This window comes from Dermacentor variabilis, chromosome 1 (assembly GCF_050947875.1).
Source record: "Dermacentor variabilis isolate Ectoservices chromosome 1, ASM5094787v1, whole genome shotgun sequence".
NCBI lineage: Eukaryota > Metazoa > Arthropoda > Arachnida > Ixodida > Ixodidae > Dermacentor > Dermacentor variabilis.
Window position 1 is genome coordinate 176,897,536 of NC_134568.1, and position 12,004 is coordinate 176,909,539.

The 12,004-nt window shown below is 45.0% G+C and overlaps 1 protein-coding gene across 1 annotated transcript in view; it reads right to left on the bottom strand.

The window, feature by feature from the left end:
• LOC142588450 (uncharacterized) overlaps positions 1-12,004 on the bottom strand; it is a 117,893-nt gene that overhangs the window by 31,966 nt on the left and 73,923 nt on the right. The window lies entirely within an intron of this gene.

A 12,004-nucleotide genomic window follows, 5' to 3' on the forward strand; every position in this document is an offset into this window, starting at 1 on the left:
TTCCTGCCGATTTACTCACTTGATGCGAAGTATGAAAATATGGACGCAATTAACGACACTGGGGGGTTCTTTTGCTTCTCTGTTGCCAGAGCCCGGTGTACAGGGACTGAATACCCAGAGTTTAAAACGGGCTGGAATGTCGTTCTGTTTGTCTACCCTCCACAGACGCCGCCGGCCCAGCGAGACGAGAAGGGGCCGTTTACAAGGGAGAGGAGGCTCTCCCCGCACTCATGCATCGGCGGCGCTAAACTTAGCGCGGCTTCGGCCCGAAAGATGTTGCCCCGCGGCCGCGTAACTGGAGACTGGGTTCAAGCTGGTGCCGCAGTCATCACGCAGTTGGCTTGATCTGAAACAATACAAAAATATGCGCTGTGCAAGTGCCAAGCGCGCTGCTGAACTGCGCGTCCGGGGAGCACGGTCATGCGCACCCACATGGCCGCAGCCTCTCGAGGAATCCTGCGCGCGTCGCAGTGCCTAGCCGCGCCGAGGTCGACCTGAGTCACTTGCGGGTTGCGTCATCTTTGGACCCGGTGTCGAACTCGGGAGTCAATACTCACGTGGGTATGCCGGGAAAACGAAAGCGTGCAAGCTGTTTGCTTGGCTTCTTGCACCGACTGGTGACGAGGCGACCGAAAGCGTTTCTCGAAGAAAGCGCGCCTGTGTGCAGCGAAATTTCTTTCTTTTTTTAATTTGAGGACCTGGCGAGACTTTGCAGCTAGCAAGGTGAGGATTCACGTAAGCTCGCAGGAAGCAGCGTAAGTCGAAAAGGAGCGATGTCTGTGACGCCACGTTCTCCACGATGTCGTACGTGCAAGTAGCGATGGCAGCGAAAAAAAGAATAAAACTGGGAAAACCTCGGAACATAGTGAACTGACCGGAAGTGCACACTGGCCAAAGGCGGAAGTTACTGAAAGGCATTTTTTATGATAGAAGCGAAAAGAAGTAATAAAAAAAAACACGCGATAAACAAACTAATTTTTTTTTAAATAGACAACCAAGAATCTCAACAGTGTTGGCTCGAGACTTGCATATATAGCAACATATCACAAATATTTTTAGGACAGCAAATAGGCCACGTTTCCTTTCATTATGCTGGCTTCCTAGAGAATAGGAAGCAGGAGGCAGTAGTAAATAACGATTTTATTAAAACGAATTTTCGGGACTGAAACTTTAGGAGCGGCGAGTACCTAACAATAGACCGTAATTTACGAATTCACGAAGTTAATAAAATGTTCACTTTGCACATTGTTGTTTCAATTATAAGGTCGCCTGCTAAATGTTCATTTCAGTTCAGCCTTGCTTTTTGGGCCTCTGAAACACTGCTCTTCTATTTAATGCCCAATGAATAAGTGGAAGCGGACGGACGATGAGGAATATACAGCTCAGACTCGTGACTGATGTCTCGCCCTGATATGAAGTCACCAGGAAGTGCGCTTCCTGCTGGGAAGAAATATTCATGACGCGGGTTCCGAGTCATAATATAATGAAAATATATGTACAAATACATAGACAGCAGGGCATTTTGCGACAAATAATATCATAACGCAGCCTCAAGGATATCACTTTGTGAGTGTCCAGTAACATTGGCACACACACATGATCAGCTGTCCACGATACCTCATGGCTTCCGTTTAGACATTTACTTTGATATGTGTGCTACGCCAAAAAATTAAGCATAACAAACATGAATGCAGTGTTGACTAGTGTTGGGACATACCCCGAAGCTTAGGGTCTTCCTGACATTTCTTAGGGCACCGTGTTGTTTTTAACCTTATAGGGTACAAACATTTTTAAGATTTCAGAGATCTTGTTTTTGCTTAATAATAAACTAATTCATAAAATTATTGTTAGCGTTTATTTGTTAGGTGCCGTTATGGGGTGCAATCTTGTTTTGTGTGTTGTAGTGAAATTTTACACAAACACACACACACACACACACACACACACACACACACACACACACACACACACACACACACACACACACACACACACACACACACACACACACACACACACACACACACACACACACACACACACACATATATATATATATATATATATATATATATATATATATATATATATATATATATACATATAATGTCGCAAACACGATATGTTCGCTTTGACACGCGTTTTCACAAGAAAATTTGCTTTCAAGGCCCGCGGCAAGAGCAAAAAACTGGTTCGGCTCCTGTTAACTTGGACATAGCGTGCCCTAGGATCAGGTGCGGGAGCATGTGTCTCTGCGATGCGAGGATGCGACGGCGCGCATGTGCCACAAACTGTACATATATCGGCGGTTGGAATGAGAGTAAACAGCTGCTGGTAGCGTCCGTTCTTCTCCACTTTGTTCTTTATGTCCTTTACTAATTTGCCCTTATCTAGTATATACATATATATCGTTTGTTAAGCTATAACAAAAAAGAACTCTCTCAAGTTACAACACGCGAAAGTTATAGCATCAGACAATAAAGAGAAGCAATGGCGTTATGAAGAATAACAGTTCACATTGTATACTGGAAGGTTAACCTTACGTAATATGATAGAAAACAAAATAAAGGTTGTAAATGCGACAACTGCACTTTTTTTACTTCATTAAATTCTGACGGATAACGCCCCTTTATACGTTTCCATTGAAGCTTGAAAGGAAGGCATTTGCTGTGAGGAGCACAAATTCTCTCTGCAGCTTTTATTTATTCCTTTCGCGATGCTCTTGTGTTAGGGACTGGCGTAGGGATTTTCAGTGATTCTTACAAGCATGACTGTAGGCAGCGGTCCTTAGCAGGTCGACCTGCAAGCGGAGAATGCCTCGCTAACCGCGGCTCGCTTCTTGCTGGCTTTGAAGGCTCGTTGAAAATAGTTGCACAAAGTAGATATGGAAGGACGAACTGCGAGGTTCTGTCTTTGAAGACCTGGTCTAGGGAACTGACCAGAGACACGAAAAAAAAAAATAATCGTTAAATAAGAACGAAGTAAAACCACAGGATAAAACCTCAGTACAATACTGGTTTTCTTTATGTATTCGTTGGTGGCGGTGAGGCACGTATCAATTGGACGAGCCGAAGTAGGGAAGAACTGGTTCGTATTTTACTTGTGAGGAAACAAAAAAGAAGGTCATACGGTAGGTGGCTCGCGGTAGCTGAGCTACCATACACCAAGGCCGGTCGAGACGACTGCTGGTGTTTCTCTTTGATGTAGTCTCTGTGGCAGCCGCCTTTAAGCGAATTCAGTGCCTACCCCCCCCCCTCCCCCCATGTGCCACAACAATCCAATATATCCTGCACTTAATTTCCATTACCTTGCATATATTGCAATTTACCGTCGGCATTCCAGTAGTGCTCGTCATACCGCATTGGAGTAAGGCTCGCACCAAGACACCTCGTCAAACCACTATGGTGAACATTGCCTTAAGCCACTGACGTATGTGTTCCTTCGGTGCTTCTGGTACAGGAAATTTCACCGCTACTATCGTGGAGCCCGCATCAATACAGAGAAAAAAGGTTGAATTCGGGAACTAGGATCATCAGCGACAGCTTAAATGGCACAGAGCATAGTTCCCATATGCTGCAGTCGCTTGGTTACAGCAATAATTTAATGAGTACATTGCTGTCCTCTCACACCAAGTGGCCGGTTTGGCGCTCGTTTTTCTGATGCATTTCTGCCTTAGAGGGCTGCCGAGTTTCTCTGTCCTCATCCGAGTGGCCGTGGCCAGTGCACGCCGCTATGCGGTGCGTTGTGTGCGGGATATCTCATGGCTTCTGTTATTAGTGGAGGCTCGAAGTGAGCCGGTTTCTCTATTCAACGAGGTAATAAGGCTGGAAAAATGGCATGCAATCAATCAGGAACAGGAATCAGAGCACGTTTTCAAACAGTTTTCTGACATTTCGGTTAGAAACGGGTCTTTGTTGGAGGCGCACAAGCTTATACCTTAAAATGCCGCAATGCCGACTATTTTTGGTTGACTCTGCGACAAACAATGTTGGCTAGCGCAGTGCTCCTAGCTTGTGTTTTGTCGCAGCTTGTAGTTGAGGACGCCTTATATCTAGCGGCTGCGCAAGCGCAGAGATTAATTTAGCGCTGTCGCCTGTTCTTTGGGTGGGCCACTAGAGTTTTCTTGGCAAGCTTCAACGTGACTGGCTTAGCAGTCTTTCTTGGCGAGCAGATGGTTGGCTGTGTTTTTACTGATATGCCAACAACGCTTGAGCGCATGGCTGCTTTTAGCTTTTTCTTTTTTTGTGTGTGGTCACCTGAAGCCATCCTTCTTTTATTTGCTTAGAGTGTGGAACGTAAGACAGAAAGAAGTACTTAGCCACGGATGAGAAACACAACTTTTGGCACGAAAGCAGAGGTTCCCGTCAGTTCTTTTGCGAGTTCGCCTGTCATGTAGCACATTGCGTGTTGAAGATTTAACGCGGCGGACGTAACGGCAAGCGCTGAAAACAAAGCTTTTCTTTACTTTTTGTATAGTCAGATCTAGCGGCCGTTAGATGCAACTTTCTACAGGAGGAGGTATATGGACATTTAAAGAAAAAAAAAATATGTTACTTTCTATGTATATGGTGATATAGTAAGCTGCGCTCATTATGTAGCGGTTATTTTGTGGTAATCAATTTGAAACACCAGTGTTTTAACTGAGTTACAAGGAAGTTGTAAATGGAGTCAAAGCGAATGAAGAAGCTGGCAGTTTTGTCATAAGGGTTGAAGCACTGACTGTCTTATCGAGCTATTAGAATAGTAAACAAATGGTGAACTAGGAAAGAAGACAAGCGCTTGTCTAGTGTCATGAAATAGTCTTTGTCCCTAGTACATAACGTTAGACAAAGTAAACCTGGCATTATTGTGGATCGGCAGTATACATTGCAGTGAACGCTCGTTGGCTAACTAAACATGCGGGATGTCACGCGCCCAAGGACGCACATGAATAGACTTGATTCGATGACCGCGAGCATTGCCTCGTGGGCCGTCACCTTTCGCAAGCGAACATTCCGTGCTGCAGCTTCCTTTGCCATTTAACTCAGCAGATTACGCGACTTCCAGGACTCGGCGCGCGAGAAGAGAGCGCGTGCCTAGGCACCTCGGTTCTCGCCTTAACTGCTATCCCTGGCAGAATCGGGCTGGCACGTGCCGCTTTCCTTCCACCGCTTCAACTGGCCTGTGGTGCGTTGCGCTAGGCTCAAGGACGTCGTAAGTCTAGGCAGGCTTGGTGTGGCGGTAAATGTAGGCGAGGGGGGACGGGGGGGGGGACGTGAGGGTGTCACAGCGCTGTGTGATCACTCCCGTAGTTTTTCTCTCGCTGTGTGAGGCGGGCTGAAGGTGAGCGGGACGGTTTCTATACGTATACTGAGCGTTGTTGCGAAGACTGCAAAAAAAAAAAAATCGCCTGTGGCAGTGAGAACAATTGTAGTACTTGAGCTCGGTTACTCGAAGAGGCGGGCATTACTTGCACCAGAAATCAAAAGGCGTAATCAACTTATTTGCGAATTAATTAATTAATTATTTGGCCAATTTAGTTTCTAAATATTTACTTTACGGCCCACATTGCAACTTACGAATTTTAGTGTGAGAGTTCTCAAGGCGTATCAACGTGGAACGAATTCGGAGGATGACAGCAGTGAAGCTCAACTGAACCTAGTATATTTCGTTTACGCTACTCCTTGCACTTGGGCATGGAGTTCAATGGGCGTGTGGAGACGCACTGACAGATATAAAGCAAGCGTGTGTAGTTCTGAAACGCTCTTGCGTTCGTTCAACACACTGGCTGAATTCAACTCTATTAGGAGGGGGGGGGGGGTGAGGGGGTGTACATAATTTACTTTTGCGTTCTGTACAGGATTATGCTTATCGAACGAATGTATTTGTATTTTTGGTTGTATATGCTTAAAGTTGAAATATTTTTTCTCAGTTTACGCACGATGTGCTACACTACACGATATTATTTTCCTGTGCGTCTAGACGTGATGACCTCACAAAGTTCTTCTATTACTGTTCAATGCCACGCATATAGGCTCTCGATTGTAGTATAAACATGTAACTACTGATGCGGTCTAATTTTATGCGAATTCGTGGACCGCATGCCGGATGTGGAATGCTGCACTGTTGGTAGCGCAGCTCAATGTCTCATTCTTGTGCTGTTTTCTGCAGTGCGTGCACTTTCTTTATATGCCCATTTTTCTTTTCTTTCTTTATATTTTCTCTCTCTGCAGTTAATCCCTCTGCAGTTTTTCACTACTTTTTTCTGTGTACATTTTTTCTTGAACAGGCAGGCGCTGTGTCCCTACCGGGAGCATCTTGTCCCTACCAGTTCTTTTCTTTCTCTGTGATTGTTCCATGTCTGTAAACTTAATAATTATGATTGTATCCCCCAGCATCACCCAGCGGGTGTAGGCCCTGACGAAATTTAGTTGCCTCCATCAGTTCTGACACGCGGGCAGTGCCCAGTATTGTCCAAGTTGACAGACAGACAGACAGACAGACAGACAGACAGACAGACAGACAGACAGACAGACAGACAGACAGACAGACAGACAGACAGACAGACAGACAGACAGACAGACAGACAGACAGACAGACAGACAGACAGACAGACAGACAGACAGACAGACAGACAGACAGACAGACAGACAGACAGACAGACAGACAGACAGACAGACAGACAGACAGACAGACAGTTCTAGATAGATAGATAGATAGATAGATAGATAGATAGATAGATAGATAGATAGATAGATAGATAGATAGATAGATAGATAGATAGATGTTCGATTCACTCTACGGACTATTGAAAGCTTCTCGTAATTGGTTTCCGGATCTTGTCTGAATGGTTCAGACAAAATTCTATAGCGCTGGCGGCGTGCTAAGAGAATTCGTTCTCATTGTGACATTGTTTTCATGAATACGATTGCATTATGAACGAATGCTGTAGAAACTACCTTACATGCAGGAAGACCGCTTTATATTCTTGAAAAGTTAATGCCTTTTTCCGTTAATCAGAGTATCAGATCCAAAGTCCCCCACCCCAATGTCTTCTTGGATTTTGCTGGGATCCAAGTGACTTGCTCACGCGCGCAGAACACAAGTCTCTTGCGTCTCATAATCTAAAATTTTCTAATGTCATTACCCCCTGACGTCGCTGTCTAACACTCAGTGCGAAACCGTGGGATCCTTACAAGGTGGGAATATGAGAAAGGTTCTGGATGTTCCCCAACCAGCGGCAAAAGAATATGCAGTGAATGAGGCTTAACTGCTGGCACTTCAAAGTCTGGCACTTTGACGGCTGAACACCTTGATTCTTTGCCTTTGTGAGTCACGCCCTGGCACAGTCCCCCTCCGGCGTGCCTAAGGTGATGTTTCACGGCTACTTTTCGCAGCACTCAGTCAAATCCGCTCGTTGGGTTCGCACAACACAAACAAGAGCCATTCAGTGTAGCTGTCTTGCTTTTGAGGACGGCAGCTGTAACTTCAGCGTCTTTTCTCAAAGCTTGAAACCCTCAGTTATAGTCTGAGGCAATACCTGCCCAGCTGAAGCATTTAGAGAAACTTAAGGCACGCGCAACTTGACACAAACTGTACTAGAGAAAAGGCGCGAAGTTTCAACCTACGGCTATGGCTACGGTCCCAGAATTTTCACTTCTGTAAAAGGTTTGGAATCTAAGTTTTATAAATCTGTCCGAAGGGCAAGGCACTCTTCTTCGTATGGTGAGCACTCATACAGGCGTTGTTTTGGGGTTATTCCTACACCTCATGTGTTGCAGTTGGCACTGTCCCGCCATTTCAACTGAGAATGGGTAGGCGGTGTTCGTAACAGAAACTCCTACTTAGAGGCGACATCGTAACGTTTCTTCCCGTCGAGTTAAACCGGGTCAAAGTCGTAATTTCATAGATGAGGCCATGGAGTGTAGGTACCGGTTAGTCACTTCAAGTGTGTTCCATTTCCTTAATGTCGTGGAACAGGCACAACCACTGAGGGGCCACGAGGCATCCGTTCTCGACAACGGAATTGACCACAGAAAGAAAGCTGTGTGGATAATTGTAGGCGTTCTACGCGATTGACACATTAAACCTATTTTCGATACCGTTAACTTACAACCAATCACTGGCATCTAAAATTCGTTTTTATCGAAGTGATTTCACACTGGTCGGAAAACGAACGACTCCTTCCTGAAGAGAGTTAGCAGATTTAACTCTACACGCCCGCTCGTACAGTACATGCGGTGCACAGATTTAGAAAATTCCTTACACACGTACTAACTACGGTCGCCAAATTACCCGCTGTTTACTCCCAATAACACTAAACTCTATGCCACAATAAAATAAAGGTATCTTCCCTTTCTACAAACACTTTCCCGTGTATGTCACAGTGCGTATAATGTGCACCCAGTGTAAGACTTACTACATGTTTGACAGTGTATAAAATTCGGAGTTTTTGCAAACACAGCTGTTGCTATTGCTTTATGAAACGGGATGAAAGCATTTGTCAAGCCTTAATGACTTTTTTTCTTTCACTCCGCAGCATCCCTGTTGTGACTGATCGTATGTCACTTTTGATGTTGAAATAAAGTGACCGGTTGATCGACTTATCGATTTATTGATAGATTGAGTACCATTTCCAGAATAAGGGTCATGGGGCGCTATAACGTAAAACTATTCGAAACTTTTCTATTCCAATTCTGAAATCAGCTCACGGCGATTGGTCAAAAACATTTTTGGACCACCCCCACTTCACCTGTCTGTCACGCGACGTCACGAAAACCGTGATAGCTCCCCATCTGAAATTAAGTGTGCACACTGATTATGCATGATTTGACCGAACAAAAGAAAATCAGTTATTTCTGATTCGACGCTTTTCGACCTTTGCCCTCGGCTATTGGTCAAAAGTTTTCGGGTTGCAGCCATTTCACCTGCCTGCCACGCGACGTTACAAAACCGCAAGAACTCACGGCGTCAAAGTGACGTGTACGCCTTAAAGACGCATTGGTATGCCGAACAAAACTGATTTTTTTTCTGAATAGCCACTGGCTGCCCCGTTGCCAAAAGGAATAAAAGATGGCTGTCGCCGATCGCTCAGGCACTGGCGACTCGCACCTGCCGGAGAGCATGCGTTTATTTTCATGTGATAAAACTTTTTGCGTGGCCGTGTAACGTTTTCGAGAACTTTCGGCACGTTTACGACCTCGTTCTGCCAACTCTTCTTTGCTGAGGATCCGGTTTAGCGTCATTTTTAAGCTTCCGTTGCAATACGCCATGATTGTCGACGAGCCACCGCAAGCTAAGTAAGAGAAACCGGACCAATCGCAGACGCCGGCACCACCTTCTTCATCCGATTATCGATATTCAGTGCAGTGGCTCGGCCCCATAGGATCCCTCGCCACTTGACCGTGCTCCTCGCCTCTTGTCAGCCAATTAGATAAGACAAGCCGCTCAGTATAGACAATGTTATTCGTTTTTCAAGCAAACAAAAGTGACCTCCTATGAACGAGGAGAGCGTTTCATTGGTCTGTTCAGACAATCCTGCGGTTGAACGCCCGATGCTTGCGTCGGCGGTTACGCAAATTTGACGTCAGGAGATTGGAATAAAAACATATTAAAATAGTTTTACATTATAGGGCCCATGGTTTCGTATTCTCGTACATCCGCATTCGCCAAGTGAAATTCTACTTGTCAGCACTTATTATGCCAGCTGTGCTGGTGGGCCTTTTCTGGGAACTTACCGTAAACATAAGCTTGTGGTCCTCTTCACTGTTGTAAGTTTACATTCTGCATGTAGGGTGAAGATTTCGCAATAAAAACTATGTCGAAAATATATGAGCTTTGGCCAAGCTCAATGATCGGTTAGTTGACTGACCACACACAATAACGAAGTACCAGTGACTATAAAATTTCGATGCAGGCATACCGTTTAATAAGTGTTATATGTGTGCTCTTATACGTTCGTTGTGTATAAGATCAAGGAGTGTTTCATATTTCTTGTCTACTCAGCGAACGTAGTTATAGACGTGACATTGTAGCGAAGGCCGGCTTGTAGGAGGGGAGGGTAACGTCCAGGTTGTACGGCTGAACCAACAACCGGCAGTGATTGGACAAGAAAAGTTGAGAGCGAGGCGTTGTGGCTACAAAATGCTCCTCCAGATGCTAGGCACTATCGGCTGTGTCCAGATAGGGCTGATCCATGTTAGAGATGCATTTCCTAACTATCTAACTCATTTATCTAAGAGATTTTGTAATTTTCGTAATTTCTTCAGCGTCTGCTTGCTTCCAACCGAAGCTACTAGCGAAGACAGCCACTATCCTCAGTGGCAAGACTTCCCACCTGTGCAGAGGGGTGCGTCTCGAACGTCCCCTCGTGGGTGGGCAAGAATATTTTACTAGCACTCTATTGCGATGTTCTGCGTTCACAGGCCGTCAGGCATAATGGCACATCTCTTAACAGCCGGCATATTGTTGATGCATGTCGTAGAAAGACAACCTTCTCAGTTCTTCGGTAGTCCTCAGAACAGCATCCACCTATGTGTACTACGAGTAGGTCATTCTACTTATATGTTACGTGTTGGTGCATGGAATGACTAGCGCTCAGACATCATTGCAGTTTGCTCACCAGAAATCAATCTATTTTGACGGCTTGAAAGACGTATTTCTCCAGCTAAGCAGAACAATGCCTTCCTTACGATTAGCTCATGTAACTATATGATTGCGCACGTTGCATGATAAGAATCAGCCATTCGTTATACTATGCTGCACAATACTGTACTATAGTAGCTGCCTGTGATCACTGTGGAGGTATCCTTGCCGGGTATTTGTAGAACCCTAGAAACTATGGACTGATCAGCTGATTGGAACGCACTCGGACAGCTGCATTACTTAAACAACCAGTGGTGCACATTTTATTTTTAACAATTAAAGATGATCAGCTTCCCTTGATGTGCTTGAAATGCTGAACGGCAAGGAAATTGCACTGAAGCTGATGGAGGATGCGGCTGTCTCACATAGCATACTAGATATGCAGAATATTCGCTCCAATCACAGCACCTAGACAGGAACTTGTTGTTTCCATAATACAAGTAGAATAAATATTAAGAAAGCATTGTAGTGGAATGAATAGCTGTAACAAAAGATGTACAGATGACGAAAGGGGCGAGGCATTATACAGGCTATTTCGCCACGCTGTACCTGGTGGAAATACTTTATTTCGGGGCAGGTTTGAAGTCGAGGTATAAGAAATGCTGTCGAGATATAGGAAGTGTCTGCAGAGGGAATTACAAACACATGGGTATTAAAACTTTTCTAATGTAAGTGCGGTTCAAATACGTCCATTGAATGCTTCTCCCCATAATCATAAAATATATCTAAGTTGCAGACCACTGCCACGTTTGCATTGAGAGAGTTCTCCGCCCCCGGTCCTCATCTCGTCAGAGCTAAAGTGCTGGCTGGAGACAACAACTCTTTCACGTACCAGGAATGCTGAGGATTGACGCAGTCAACTTTCCCAAGGTTGGATATTAAGCACTTCCCATACTAAATACTATATCAGATCCTTCGTCTGCATAAAAACAACAGAGACCTGGCTTTGTCGTCGACTAACACTACGCCTTACGAGTGCCGTCTTATATTATCAGCATCTGCAACCACATTTCGTGTCTGCGCCGTCACATGGGTCCGTCTCGGTGAATTTCCATCGTGTGTGTCGCTTCAGCCTGGGAAGTTTAACTTTAATTTGCACAAGAATAATCATAAACCAGAGCTCATACTAGGGGGCAGACGCATACACAATGTATAAGTGTTGAAACGCCACGTCGTTACCAAAAACGGAGTAAAACCTGAGGCCATAAGCCAGGCGCCCGACGTTACGTCCAAGAGCCAGTGACTCATCTGTAACAAGTGAATGTCGGTGATCTACTACCACGAAGAAAGAAAAAGAAGCAGTGGTCATAGGTAATCTAGGGCATGTCTATACACATATACACAGAGATTCCTCAGTTCACTGTAAAATAATTTACACCCT